This window comes from Bufo bufo, chromosome 2 (assembly GCF_905171765.1).
Source record: "Bufo bufo chromosome 2, aBufBuf1.1, whole genome shotgun sequence".
In the NCBI taxonomy this organism is placed as follows: domain Eukaryota; kingdom Metazoa; phylum Chordata; class Amphibia; order Anura; family Bufonidae; genus Bufo; species Bufo bufo.
In genome coordinates, this window is record NC_053390.1 from 23,842,502 (window position 1) to 23,855,134 (window position 12,633).

General features: G+C 48.3%; 2 protein-coding genes and 1 long non-coding RNA gene across 4 annotated transcripts in view; 1 reads left to right on the forward strand and 2 right to left on the reverse strand.

The window, feature by feature from the left end:
• Positions 1-12,633, reverse strand: part of LOC120991124 (zinc finger protein 585A-like) — a 2,129,672-nt gene that overhangs the window by 616,893 nt on the left and 1,500,146 nt on the right. The gene's annotated exons all lie outside the window — the stretch shown is intronic.
• Positions 1-12,633, forward strand: part of LOC120991886 (oocyte zinc finger protein XlCOF6.1-like) — a 400,346-nt gene that overhangs the window by 88,274 nt on the left and 299,439 nt on the right. The window lies entirely within an intron of this gene.
• LOC120991174 lies at positions 3,854-4,771 on the reverse strand. Of its 2 annotated transcripts, none has more exons than XR_005776516.1 (3): positions 4,717-4,771; positions 4,220-4,333; positions 3,854-3,904 (listed from the first exon to the last, which is right to left on the reverse strand). It is a non-coding gene; the product is annotated as an uncharacterized LOC120991174 (long non-coding RNA). The 2 variants fall into 2 exon arrangements; XR_005776515.1 differs by having other exon boundaries at positions 4,220-4,344.

A 12,633-nucleotide genomic window follows, 5' to 3' on the forward strand; every position in this document is an offset into this window, starting at 1 on the left:
CCCTTTCCTACCGCCCTCTTGGGAACCGGGCAAACCACCCCCGTGTCTACAAGGGCAAATACTTCTGATTCTAAAGCTTGCCTCTTTTCGGGGGCAGACTGTATGGGTGAAAAATTCCGGTGGACGGGAAAGCAATTCTAACCGAAAACCGTTCCCTATAACACTTAGACCCCCAGGCTGGAAAAAAGATAATGTTCCCCCCACCTGACTTCTGGCATCATTGTTGTTTGTCTTTGACCTATTTTCTTGGGGCTTGAACAAAAAAAAAAAAAATACTAGATCTTTTAGGAAATCTTTCTCTTCTGTTACTCTGCCTACCCCTCTGCCTTCTAAAAATGGACTGGGGTTTACGAAAAAAAGAAGGCCTCTGGGGAACCGGGAATCCCTTCTTCTTATCTGAAGCTCTTTCCAGGATGTAATGAGGAACCAAATAACCTAGACCCTTCACAGGGAATAGCGCAGAGCCTACTTTTAGAGCCCTAATCCCCTTTCCATGATTTCAGCCAGTTAGCTCGTCTAGCCGCGTTTGACATGGCCGCCGCTCTGGCAGAAAACCGAACCGCATCAGTAGATGCATCCGCTAGGAGGTCTGCCGCCATAAGGAAGGTAGGGAGTGAAGAAAGCAATTTCTCTCTAGGGGTCTTGTCCTTAATATCAGATTCAAGCTGCTCCAACCATCATTTTAAATACCTAGAGACCCAAGAGGCGGCGATAGTTGGCCAAAGACTGGTTGATGCTGATTCCCATGCTCATCTGAGATAAACAGCAGATTTTTTATACAAACGATCTCCCAGGCAGCCTAGATCCTCCAATGGAAGAGCTGGTTTTTGGGCTATTTTAGCTACAGGAGCGTCCACTGTGGGGGCCCTGTTCCCTACGTCAGAAATCGATTCCTCAAATGGATACTTTCTTTTAACTGTAATGGGTAAAAAAATGTTTCTGTCAGGATTCTTCCACTCCTTCCTGATAAGGGCTTCCATGTTTTTATGTACGGGGAAAATCCTATGATGTTTAGGACACAGGCCCTCAAAAACCTCATCAGCTATTGTCTTAGGCTGTTTCCCGTCCTCCAAATGCATGGTGGCCTTTTAATAAAAGGTTCTGTATCTTCAACTGGGAACAGGGCCCTCCCGCCGTATCCTCTTCTGACGAGGAGAAATCACCCGATACGTTCTGGCTAGATTCTATATCATCAGAATCAGTGCCTCTATTGTAACCAGCCCTCTCTGGTCATCTCAGAGGACTCCGTTTGAGTGACCTAATAGATGATTTAACTTCTGATCTCACCAAAGCCTTAAAGAGGACCTTTCACCGATTCTTACCCTATGAACTAAGTATACATACATGTGGAGCGGCGCCCGGGGATCTCTCTGCACTTACTATTATCCCCGGGCGCCGCTCCGTTCTCCTGCTATGTCCTCCGGTATCTCCGTTCCCTAAGTTATGGTAGGCGGAGTCTGCCCTAGCGCTGGCCAATCGCATTGCAGAGCTCACAGCCTGGGAGAAAATAACCTCCCAGGCTGTGAGCTCTGCGCTGCGATTGGCCAGCGCTAGGGCAGACTCCGCCTACCATAACTTAGGGACTGGTATCTCCGCCTACTATAACTTAGTGAGCGGAGATACCGGAGGGCATAGCAGGAGAACGGAGCGGTGCCCGGGGATAATAGTAAGTGCAGTGAGATCCCCGGGCGCCGCTCCACATGTCTGTATAGTTAGTTCATAGGGTAAGAATCGGTGAAAGGTCCTCTTTAATTCTTCTGGACAAATTGTGCGACTCCTCCGTAACCAATGTATCCACACACGCTTGACATATCGGTATTACATAAGAAGCTGGTGAAGCTACCCTACATCCACCACATTCTTTAAGCTTAGATTTGCAGGATGATTTCTTTTGTATTTTTGCTGCCTATAAAAATAAAGCAAACAACACTCAACATTATTAGGAGAGGATATTTCTCACCATTTGAAGAGGAAAACATTCCCACTCCTCAGGTCCAATACCGGGCTCGTGGGCCTCAAAGGGTTCCAAGGGATCGGCACGTCCTGAATCACCCGCCTCCGACATTATGTCCAGATACCAGAACCTGCACAGCACTGTGAGCGGCGCAAATGTAGAGCTGACTACCTTCTCCTGCTGCCATTTGTAGCGCGCCTTGGCCTCCTTTTAACCCTAGGCCCAAACGCCTAATCCAGCCAGCAAAGGTGCCCTCCCCCTCCAGCCTCGCGCAACAGGAATTGACGTCATGATGCCGGAAGAGGCTCCGTCACAGGGCGCATGCTGAGAGCCCACTCCAACTTATGGACGCCATTTTGCACGGACCAGGAGCCGCCTGAAGATGGCCACTGAGGCTCCCTTTGAGGCTGGGAGGAGGCAGTAGGAAGACAGACTTCAGCAAGCTGCTCCCCGAGGAGATTGATGCCGCATGGGAAAAGTCCCTTCACGGTGCAGTAGACCCGGAACTTCCCCAGCATCCCGGGGTGAGAACCCAAGGTAGGAGCAGGAGCTCCCTAGGTACCTCCTATACGGAGGACAGGAAACCTGAACTGAGGTGTTGTGGGGGTGTGAACCATTTTATCTCTGCCCTGGGTGGGAGAACCTAGTCGCATGGGTGCCGTCATGGGTGAGGGGAAATTGCAGGGACCTAATGTGATGTTTAAACAGTCTAACTTGTGGAGCTCCTCCATTACATGTCACTGCACACACGTGTATACACTGCACATGACGGCTCTTACCTTGTGATATAAGAGGCTGGTGCTCCTCCATTACATGTCACTGCACACACGTGTATACACTGCACATGACGGCTCTTACCTTGTGATATAAGAGGCTGGTGCTCCTCCATTACATGTCACTGCACACACGTGTATACACTGCACATGACGGCTCTTACCCTGTGATATAAGAGGCTGGTGCTCCTCCATTACATGTCACTGCACACACGTGTATACACTGCACATGACGGCTCTTACCTTGTGATATAAGAGGCTGGTGCTCCTCCATTACATGTCACTGCACACACGTGTATACACTGCACATGACGGCTCTTACCCTGTGATATAAGAGGCTGGTGCTCCTCCATTACATGTCACTGCACACACGTGTATACACTGCACATGACGGCTCTTACCTTGTGATATCAGAGGCTGGTGCTCCTCCATTACATGTCACTGCACACACGTGTACACACTGCACATGACGGGTCTTACCTTGTGATATAAGAGGCTGGTGCTCCTCCATTACATGTCACTGCACACACGTGTATACACTGCACATGGCGGCTCTTACCCTGTGATATAAGAGGCTGGTGCTCCTCCATTACATGTCACTGCACACACGTGTATACACTGCACATGACGGCTCTTACCTTGTGATATAAGAGGCTGGTGCTCCTCCATTACATGTCACTGCACACACGTGTATACACTGCACATGACGGCTCTTACCCTGTGATATAAGAGGCTGGTGCTCCTCCATTACATGTCACTGCACACACGTGTATACACTGCACATGACGGCTCTTACCTTGTGATATAAGAGGCTGGGGCTCCTCCATCATGGCCTCCTTGTACAGATCCTTGTGGCCTTCTATATACTCCCACTCCTCCATGGAGAAATAGACAGTGACATCCTGACACCTTATAGGAACCTGACAACACAATGACAACGTCATCACCCAGACCCCTCCAGTGCTGTTACTGGAGAATTTCCCAGCATTCCCAGCAGTGTCACCTCTCCAGTCAGCAGCTCCATCATCTTGTGGGTGAGTTCTAGGATCTTCTGCTCATGTATCAGAGGGGGAGGCTCTGTGATGGGGGGAGGGGTCCTGCTCCGCCCTCCTGACTCCTGGAGATGGATGATGGGAGTCACACAGTCCCCCGATGTCTTCTTCACTATTGTGTACTCCTGTGGATGGAGAGAGACACTTAGGGAATAAACCCTTCAGGGGCCATGTGCTCTCCTCCGGCCCTTTCCTCCTGGGTACAACGTGCCTACTTACCTTCTCATGGGTCCTACAACATGACTATTGGTCACTGGTCACATGATCCATCACTCACCATACTGGGGGCTGATCTTCAGGTTCTCCATCACTTGGAAGGTCTGGAGGCCGTTCTCCAGGACCCTGGACTCTTCCTATCACTTCCTATGATGGATTCTCCTTCCCGATGTCTGACTTGTTACAGAATACAATAAAGAGGAGAGAAATCTAGAAAAGTTTACCTCTCCGCTCAGCAGGGAGATGATCTCCAAGGTGAGGTCTAATATTCTTCTGCTGATCTCCTTCCTGTCCATCCTTGGTGGCTCATTCAGGAGAAGGCTCGTATTGCTGGTTTTCTTCATGACTCCTCCAAAAAACAGGAATAAAGGTTAATCAGTGAGTCCCATGTCCCCGATAATGAGGCCGAGAAAAAGTAGAACTCATCCCGCAAAACTCAGACCCTCATAAAGCTGCACTGACGGGAAAAACCCTGAGCTCTGGGTGTATCTAAGCTCCTGGCAGTGCAGTGTGTATCTAAGCTCCTGGTGGTGAAATCCTCATACTCAAGGAGCAGATTCTCTGATCCAGCAGTGAATGATGACAACCCCCACTAATCCTCCTCCCCCCATCATACTAATCTGAGGAGCGGAGAAGGATTCCTTGTGTGTAATGGAGGAGAATCTCCAGAGGTGACATGTCTGAGCTCTCCACCACACTGTCTCCTCACAGCTCATCTTACCTGCAGGCTGGAGGAATGGCTGATACCAGAGAGAACAAGAGCCCTGACTACCGACCAGGACCTGCCCAGTATCTGCTGCACTGCCAGAGCTGAAGGACCTGGGGTGACGTCACCGTCATGTGATCAGTGCAGGGGGCGGGGCTCAGCAGTGGGGAGAGGAGGTGGTAAAGGACCTGGGATGATGTCACCATCATGTGATCAGTGCAGGGGGCGGGGTTCAGCAGTGCAGAGGAGATGAGGTGGTGAAAGACCTGGAGTGACATCACTGTCATGTGATCAGTGTAGGGGGCGGAGCTCAGTACTTGATTGGATAAGATGTGGAGATGGGCTTGTTCTGATGGTCATGTGACACGAGGGGGCGGGGCTGCTGTGCTGTGTGATGTATTCGGAGTAGAGATGGGAAGTTCAAATCTTTTAAATGAATTGTTTATTATGAATCAGTTTATTCAAAAGATCTGATTAAGGAATCGAATCTTCCATTCTCGCGGAGTCGGCCGATCTGACCGCTATCGATGTTGGCTGTGACAACAGCCCATCAGAATGTGGTGCGCATGCGCAGTAACATGCTTTGGCACAGTTGATCGCGTTACCGGCGGCAGAGGGAGATGAGCTCTTCCATTGTGGACTCTACTGGAGATGGGACGTTCGGATCTTTTTCATGAATCGGATCTTCGGTTCACTTCCTGAGCCGGCAGAAGCAAGTGAACTGAAGATCAGTGCGCATGCTCAGCTCATCGAATCTTCGGTTCACTTGCCGAGTCGGCTCTTAAGTGAACCGAAGGTCAGGAGGGACTCGCTCCTGGCAAACACAGCTCTGCTGCAGTGGAGCAGACTGATGTAATTACACTGTATAGTTATTGCAGGGATTTAGATAATTGTCTAAGAGTTTATTAGTTAAAAGAATGGTGTCACCGAGTCCCTGCCAGACTTCCTGCTCTGCTACATGCTAGATGCACCCTGTACACACACAGCTCTGCTTTATAGTGTATATATATATTGTCAGCTCCTGGGCTCAGTGTCACATACACAATCTATACACTGTATGTGACACTGAGCCCAGGAGCTGACAATATATATATACACTATGTAGTGGAGCTGTGTGTGTACAGGGTGCATGTAGCAGAGCAGGACGCCTGGCAGGGACTCGGTGACTCAGTCTGTGACTCATCCGATTCTTTTAACTAATAAACTCTCAGACGATTCTCTGAGTCCCTGCGACTCCTCCCCCTGTGCTGTGAGTCAGTGCTGGCTGCCTCTGATTGGTTGGAGGGCGGGGAGGGGAGGGGCGGGGCTAGCTTCCACTGCCTGCTGCCTCTATGCTAATCTGAGTGAGCGGCTTCACACGGATCGGCTCAGTCAGAGGAACAGACTCCTCCGGATCAGTGAACTGAATCGATTCAAAAGAACGATCCGGACATCACTAGACTCTACCTGTTTACAGATTGACCCATTAACATATGTTGAGACACAATGGATGCGATTATTTACAATAGGTCACTAGGACCACACATTGTCTCTGGGTTACATACGTCTCCTCAGCACTCCCTCAGTGCGCCTGTGCCGATGACGTCTTCTATTTCGGTGATGTCATCGGCGCAGGCGCACTGAGGAGACGAGCCTCCTCATCTCAGAGCTCCTGCGCCGAATGACCAGAGGCGCACGATTTTTGAATTACTGACAGGGCCGGCCGGAGGAGGAGATCCCGGCTGGCCCTGTCAATCAACACGGCGAGGGGGCGGATTTCTGCAGCAGCTACCAGCAAGTAGACGCCCTACTTGCTGGTAGAGCCCTCATTTACATATTATAAAACTTCGTTTTCTAAAGAATCGGCCGCATGAAAGTAAGTAAGACCATTATATTCTCCTATATCGCGCTATAAGGAATCTAACTATCCAAAAAAAAAAATATGAGTTTTGTGGGGTGACAGAAGCCCTTTAATGCTGCCTGGCATACTCACGCACTCCTCTCATGCTGTTTGTCTCACAGTGCGCTACTTCGGAGTAGATCGCTCCCCTGCTAGCTCTCCCTACTCGCTCTGTACTAGGTCATAGTCTTGTGCAGACTCAAGAAGTTCACACTCTGCCCCCCGACATGTTTCGCCAAGCTCTTGGTGTCTTCAGTGCATGCGCAGTAGGGGGTGACCGGTAGCAGCACTAAGACTGCACGCACGCGCAGAGCAGCAGAAAACCTGCAGGATTCTCAGATTCTGACATCTGGCTAAATTCTATGTGCTGACGCATGCGCAAGTAATATCAAGCACGCGAGAGCGCAACAGTAGGAAGACCGCTCCTAAATTCCAAGACTGTGCGCAAGCGGAGTATAGGGGCGAGATCGTATTGAGTACTAAGGGCTCGGGCATGCGCATGAGAAGCTGCAAGCTCCGAGAAGTACAAAGTCCTGGCACATGCGTACTAAGGGGTGATTGTTATCACATTATTTCCAAGACTGCGCGCATGCGCAGCTGAGCTGGAGGAACATACTTAATGTTAGGAGCGCCCTGACATGCGCACTGGTAAACAACAAATAACATTAGATCCTCCCATAGTAGGTTAGAGTAACGGGAATATGTATGCGCACTCGTACCCGTGTATAATCACCCCTGGCTCTAAGACCAAGCGCATGCGCAGTAGAGTAGTAAGATCGCACTAGAAATAGAAGTATCCAGACATGCGCACTGGAATCTGTCGGGTCCGACGGGAGCTAAGTCCTGATACATGCGCAAAGCTGAGGCCAATGCTGATTGGACAAGGGCCCTGTGGGAGGTCCCATTGGGTAGCGATTGCTACAAAACTATCACTGATAGGCCAAGGAAGTGACCTGGGAACTAAAGCGCTGCCGCAACTATGACGCTGGGAGGGAGGTTTTAAAAGCCTGGTCCGGCCCCCGTTCACGAGCAAACTGCCCAAACCCATGAAGATGGCGAAACATGTCGGGGGGCAGAGTGTGAACTTCTTGAGTCTGCACTAGACTATGACCTAGTAGAGAGCGAGTAGGGAGAGCTAGCAGGGGAGCGATCTACTCCGAAGTAGCGCACTGTGAGACAAACAGCATGAGAGGAGTGCGTGAGAGACTCTGAGTATGCCAGGCAGCATTACGTGTAGCCCCATAGCTAGCACCACCGCCTAATATAGCATTGCAGACCCAGCGGATCAATAAAGTGTCAGTCCAGACAGTAACTTTTAGAGACAAGAAATAAACGTTATATTTTATACATTAAAATGAGTAACATATGTAACCCAGAGACAACGTGTGGTCCTAGTGACCGATTGTAAGTAATCGCTTCCATTGTGGAAGCGCTAATCTCTACATCCATCTGTATCGCTGGCCTTAGTACGGCGATACAGATGGATGCTGCGGCGGGGAGAGGCGTCTCCCTTCCCCAGTCCTCTCATAGTCTATAGGCACTAGGCCTGCAACCTATCAGAGGCCGGAGCGATGACATCATCACGCCGTCTGAGCCGTACAGCGCGGGACACAGGCCGGCATTGCTGAAAGCGTCAAGAAAGTAAGTATATGGGTTTATTTTTTATTTATTTACACTTTGCTAGGGGCCCTGTCTGGCACTAATGGGGGGCATCTACTGGGGGCCGTATCTTATGTACTGGCACACACGGGGGGCACTATGGAGGGGGAGGAGCACTATGGGGGCTCTATCTTATATAATAGCACATATGGGGAGCACTATGGGGGCATCTACTGGTGACCCTATCTTCCACTATGGAGAATGGGGGAATGGGAGCACTATTGGAGTCATTATATAGGGGCATTATACTGGCACACGTTATGGGGGCATTTTATACTGCCACATTGTCAGGCACCATGGGGACAAGTGGAGGCGCACTTTTGGTGCACGATATAGGAGTATTTTTTACTGGTGAAACGTATAGGGCACTATGGGGACCTTGGCTCAACTTGGGGCACGAAGAGAGTTTTTTGGGCACACGGTAGGGGGCATTGGCACACATTATGAGTGTACTATGGGGACATTGGCTCTACAGGGGGCACTAAGAGGAGGTATTTTTTATACTGCCACACAACAGGGCACTTTTATATACTGGCGCACATTATAAGGGGGAATTTTTCTACCGTTACACAAAGAGTTATAAAGAGAATTATTACTACTGGGGGCTTTATTACAGTTGAGGGACTATGAGGAACTTGAATACTAGTATGAGCACTATGGGAGTATTATTACTTCTAGGACACAGTGCGGACTTTATTACTGTAGGGGCACTATTACTACTACGTGTTGTCTGGTAGATAATTATTACTATTGGTGGGATGCTGGGGAGCACTGTTACTGTGGGGGGCACCTTGGCACAGTACCAGCTTAATAAACAACCGATACGTTGATACCAAAAAACATTACAGACATACAGTATATGTATGAACTCAATCTTTATTGTTTAAAAAAAGAACAATTGAATACATAATACAGGAAATAATGCATATAGTGTCAGCATTGCGGGAAAATACTGCGACAAGTCTAAAACCACCGTCCCTCCAACACCAAGAAGTCCTGTTTTATGCCCATCATTATCCTTCACCCATTGCCTATGTTGGCATCTACGTTGGCACACTTTTGGTGTACTTGGCGATGCCTTTGGAGATTCCATGTCTAACTTATATGCAAGGACACTGCAATGGGTATGGTAAGGTATTACGGCATAAGGTCTAGGTAGTAGATATGCCACTATTTATACTTTTATATGTGGTTTTTACACAATATTTGTAGGTAATTGTTGGTGCGCAATCTCTCTGCTGACTGCAAAACGAACGACAGGACTTCATGGTGTTGGAGGGACGGTGGTTTTATACTTGTCGCAGTATTTTCCCGCAATGCTACCACTATATGCATTTTTTGCTTTTTTTGCTGTACTATATGTCTGTAATATTTTTTGGTTATCTAACAGTACCAGCTTAACATTACGTTTACACTATTAGTGTCAGGGGCACTGTTTCCTGGGCGCAGTTATTTGTTAGGACACTGTGTGCCAGTAATTATTGAAAAGGGAACTATCTGTGTGTAACGAGTATGTGGGGCACAGCGGGCACAGTATTAGAGGGGGGCTGATTAGGTGGGAGGAGGATGGAAAACTAGGAAACTAAGATGTCTGTCTGTCAAACCCTGCAGAGAGGAGAGATGACTGGAAGAAATCATCATGGCGGTCTGGTCTGAATGTTAGGACAGAATTGGTTATGTTGAGAACTTGGGGGGGGGCACATTCTTTGCACAGGGGCCTCTGTTGTCTGCGTCCGCCCCCGCCGATAGGTTTGCATGTCTATGTAGATGATGATTGCACCACTCACGTCAGGTGTCACCGCAAACGTCTAAATGAGAGCAACAATTCTGGGGCCATAATTCATTGGTAACTCTAAACCAGGGATGCTCAACCTGCGGCCCTCCAGCTGTTGTAAAACTACAACTCCCATCATTCCCTGACAGCCTACAGCTGTCATCCTACAGAAGGGCATGATGGGAGTTGTAGTTTTACAACAGTTGGAGGGCCGCAGGTTGAGCATCCCTGCTCTAAACTAAGTGACCTCGCCTGTACCTGTAACATACAGATCTCCTTAAAAAGCCAATTTGACCCTAATAGGTTAATTCAATCTGAATGAGGATCTGCTCTGATCTAAACTCTGTGTCATGTCTCTTATCTCTGCTGTCTGTCTCTTATCACTGCTGTCTGTCCCTTATCTCTGCTGTCTGTCCCTTATCTCTGCTGTCTGTCTCTTATCTCTGCTGTCTGTCCCTTATCTCTGCTGTCATGTCTCTTATCTCTGCTGTCTGTCCCTTATCTCTGCTGCAACCTGACCATTAGACTCTGTGTATTGTTCTACTGGAGGTGACGCACCATTCTTAGTGTACTTTCACACTAGCGTTAGAGGAATCCTGCCGGATCCGGAAATCTGTGTGCAAACGGATAGCATTTGTTTCCGGATCCGTCTGACAAATGCATTGCAATACCGGATCCGTCTCTCCGGTGTCATCCACTTGGTACCGGATCCGGTATTGATACATTTCAATGGAAAATAATGCCGGATCCGACATTCCGCCAAGTGTTCCGGAAAAGTGACCGACCTGAAGACATCCTGATGCATACTGAACGGATTGCTCTCCATTTAGAATGCATTAGGAGAAAACGGAAGCGTTTTTTTCCGGTATTAAGCCCCTAGGACGGAACTCAATACCGGAAAACTTTAACGCTAGTGTGAAATGGGCCTAAATACAATCATTCGATTCTTTTAACTAGTTTATTAGATTCTTAGACTCGGTGCACTGTGTGTGACTCAGGGCTTGCTGCACAGATCTGATTGGTTGCAGGGGTGGGCGGGGCTGGCAGAAGCCTGGCTTTCTCTCTAGGATCAGACTTGCTAGAGCAGGGATCAGCAACCCTCTGCACTCCAGCTGCTGTGAAACTACAACTCCCAGCATGCACAGTTATTCACCTGTTCTTTTATCTCCCAAAGAAGTGAAAGGAGGATTCTGGGAGTTGAAGTTTCAGAACAGCTGGAGTGCCGGAGGTTGCTGATCCCTGCTCTAGAGGCAGGCCTGAGGCCTTCACTAGGCTCTGGCCTACCTGCATTGACATGGGCACCTTGTGGTTTCATTCATGCCGATGGGATCCGCTTTCTCTGTAACGGCTTACATGCCACGGGCGCTATTGGCCACAGCATGTAAGGGCTTAAACGGCACGGATCAGCACTCTCAGCAGGAGAGCGGCTCTCTGAGTCTCTGCTACGTCACACTGAGTTGTCTCACATGGATCCGCTCAGTCAGATGAATCGACTCCTCCAGTTCAGTGAAAAGAATCGATTCAAAAGAATGATTCGTTCATGAACCGGACATCACTAAGGGTCCATTCACACGTCAGTATTTTTACCTTTCCAGATAAACGTTCCTTTTTTTTGCAGATCCGTTTTTCAGTACAACCTTCCGTTTTTTTTACTAAAGTGCTTCCGAATCCGTTCCGTGTTTCCGTGATTCCGTTTTTTTTTTCCAAAAGAAAAAAGAGGAGGAATAGATGTTGCTAGGGTACCAAAAAAAAAAAAAAGTGGTGAAAAACAGAGGACATCTTCTAGAACAGGTGCCATTTTATTGTGCTTTTGGTGTAGTAGGAGCTGTGTAAGAAATCTCTGCCTTGCTAGCTTAGTTTTCTACAGTCATCCCACCTATCGTCATGTCTGAAGACTTGAATAATGTACTCCTTCACTGGCTTATTTCTCGGCGATTCGGACGGCAAACAGCTATGTTGGACGAAGAGCCGGGGACAAGGAGGAGACGACACTGGGTACATCCGATTATTGCTCAGAGACTTCAGAAAGGTCAATTCCACACATTATTTAATGACCTGCGACAGGACCCCTATAAGTTCAAATCTTACTGCCGTATGTCCATGGAGGCTTTTGACCATCTTCTGGTCTCTCTCCACCCTGACCTCAATTTCCAGGACACAAGTATGCGGCGCTGCATATCTCCAGAGCAAAGGTTGATAGTCACCTTGAGGTAAGTGAATTTTTCATATTATAAATACTATATCTAATAATAATTTATGAAAATGATTGTTAGCAAACTAATTATTCTTTTTTTAATTTTTTATTTCAGATTCCTTGCTACTGGGAACTCATTCGCTTCTCTGCACTTTGAGTTTCTACTAGGAATCTCTACAATCTCTGGGATTGTCTGTCATACCTGTAAAGTTATATGGCAGCGTCTCAGAGAAGCGGTGATGCCCACCCCCAAGGCGGAAGATTGGCTACGGATCTCCGAGGGATTTTACCAATCAGCGCAGTTTCCTAACTGCATTGGGGCACTGGACGGTAAGCATATCCGCGTGAAGAAGCCGTCTCACTCAGGGTCCCGGTACTTCAATTATAAGCAATATTTTTCTGTAGTGCTGATGGCCCTTGCTGACA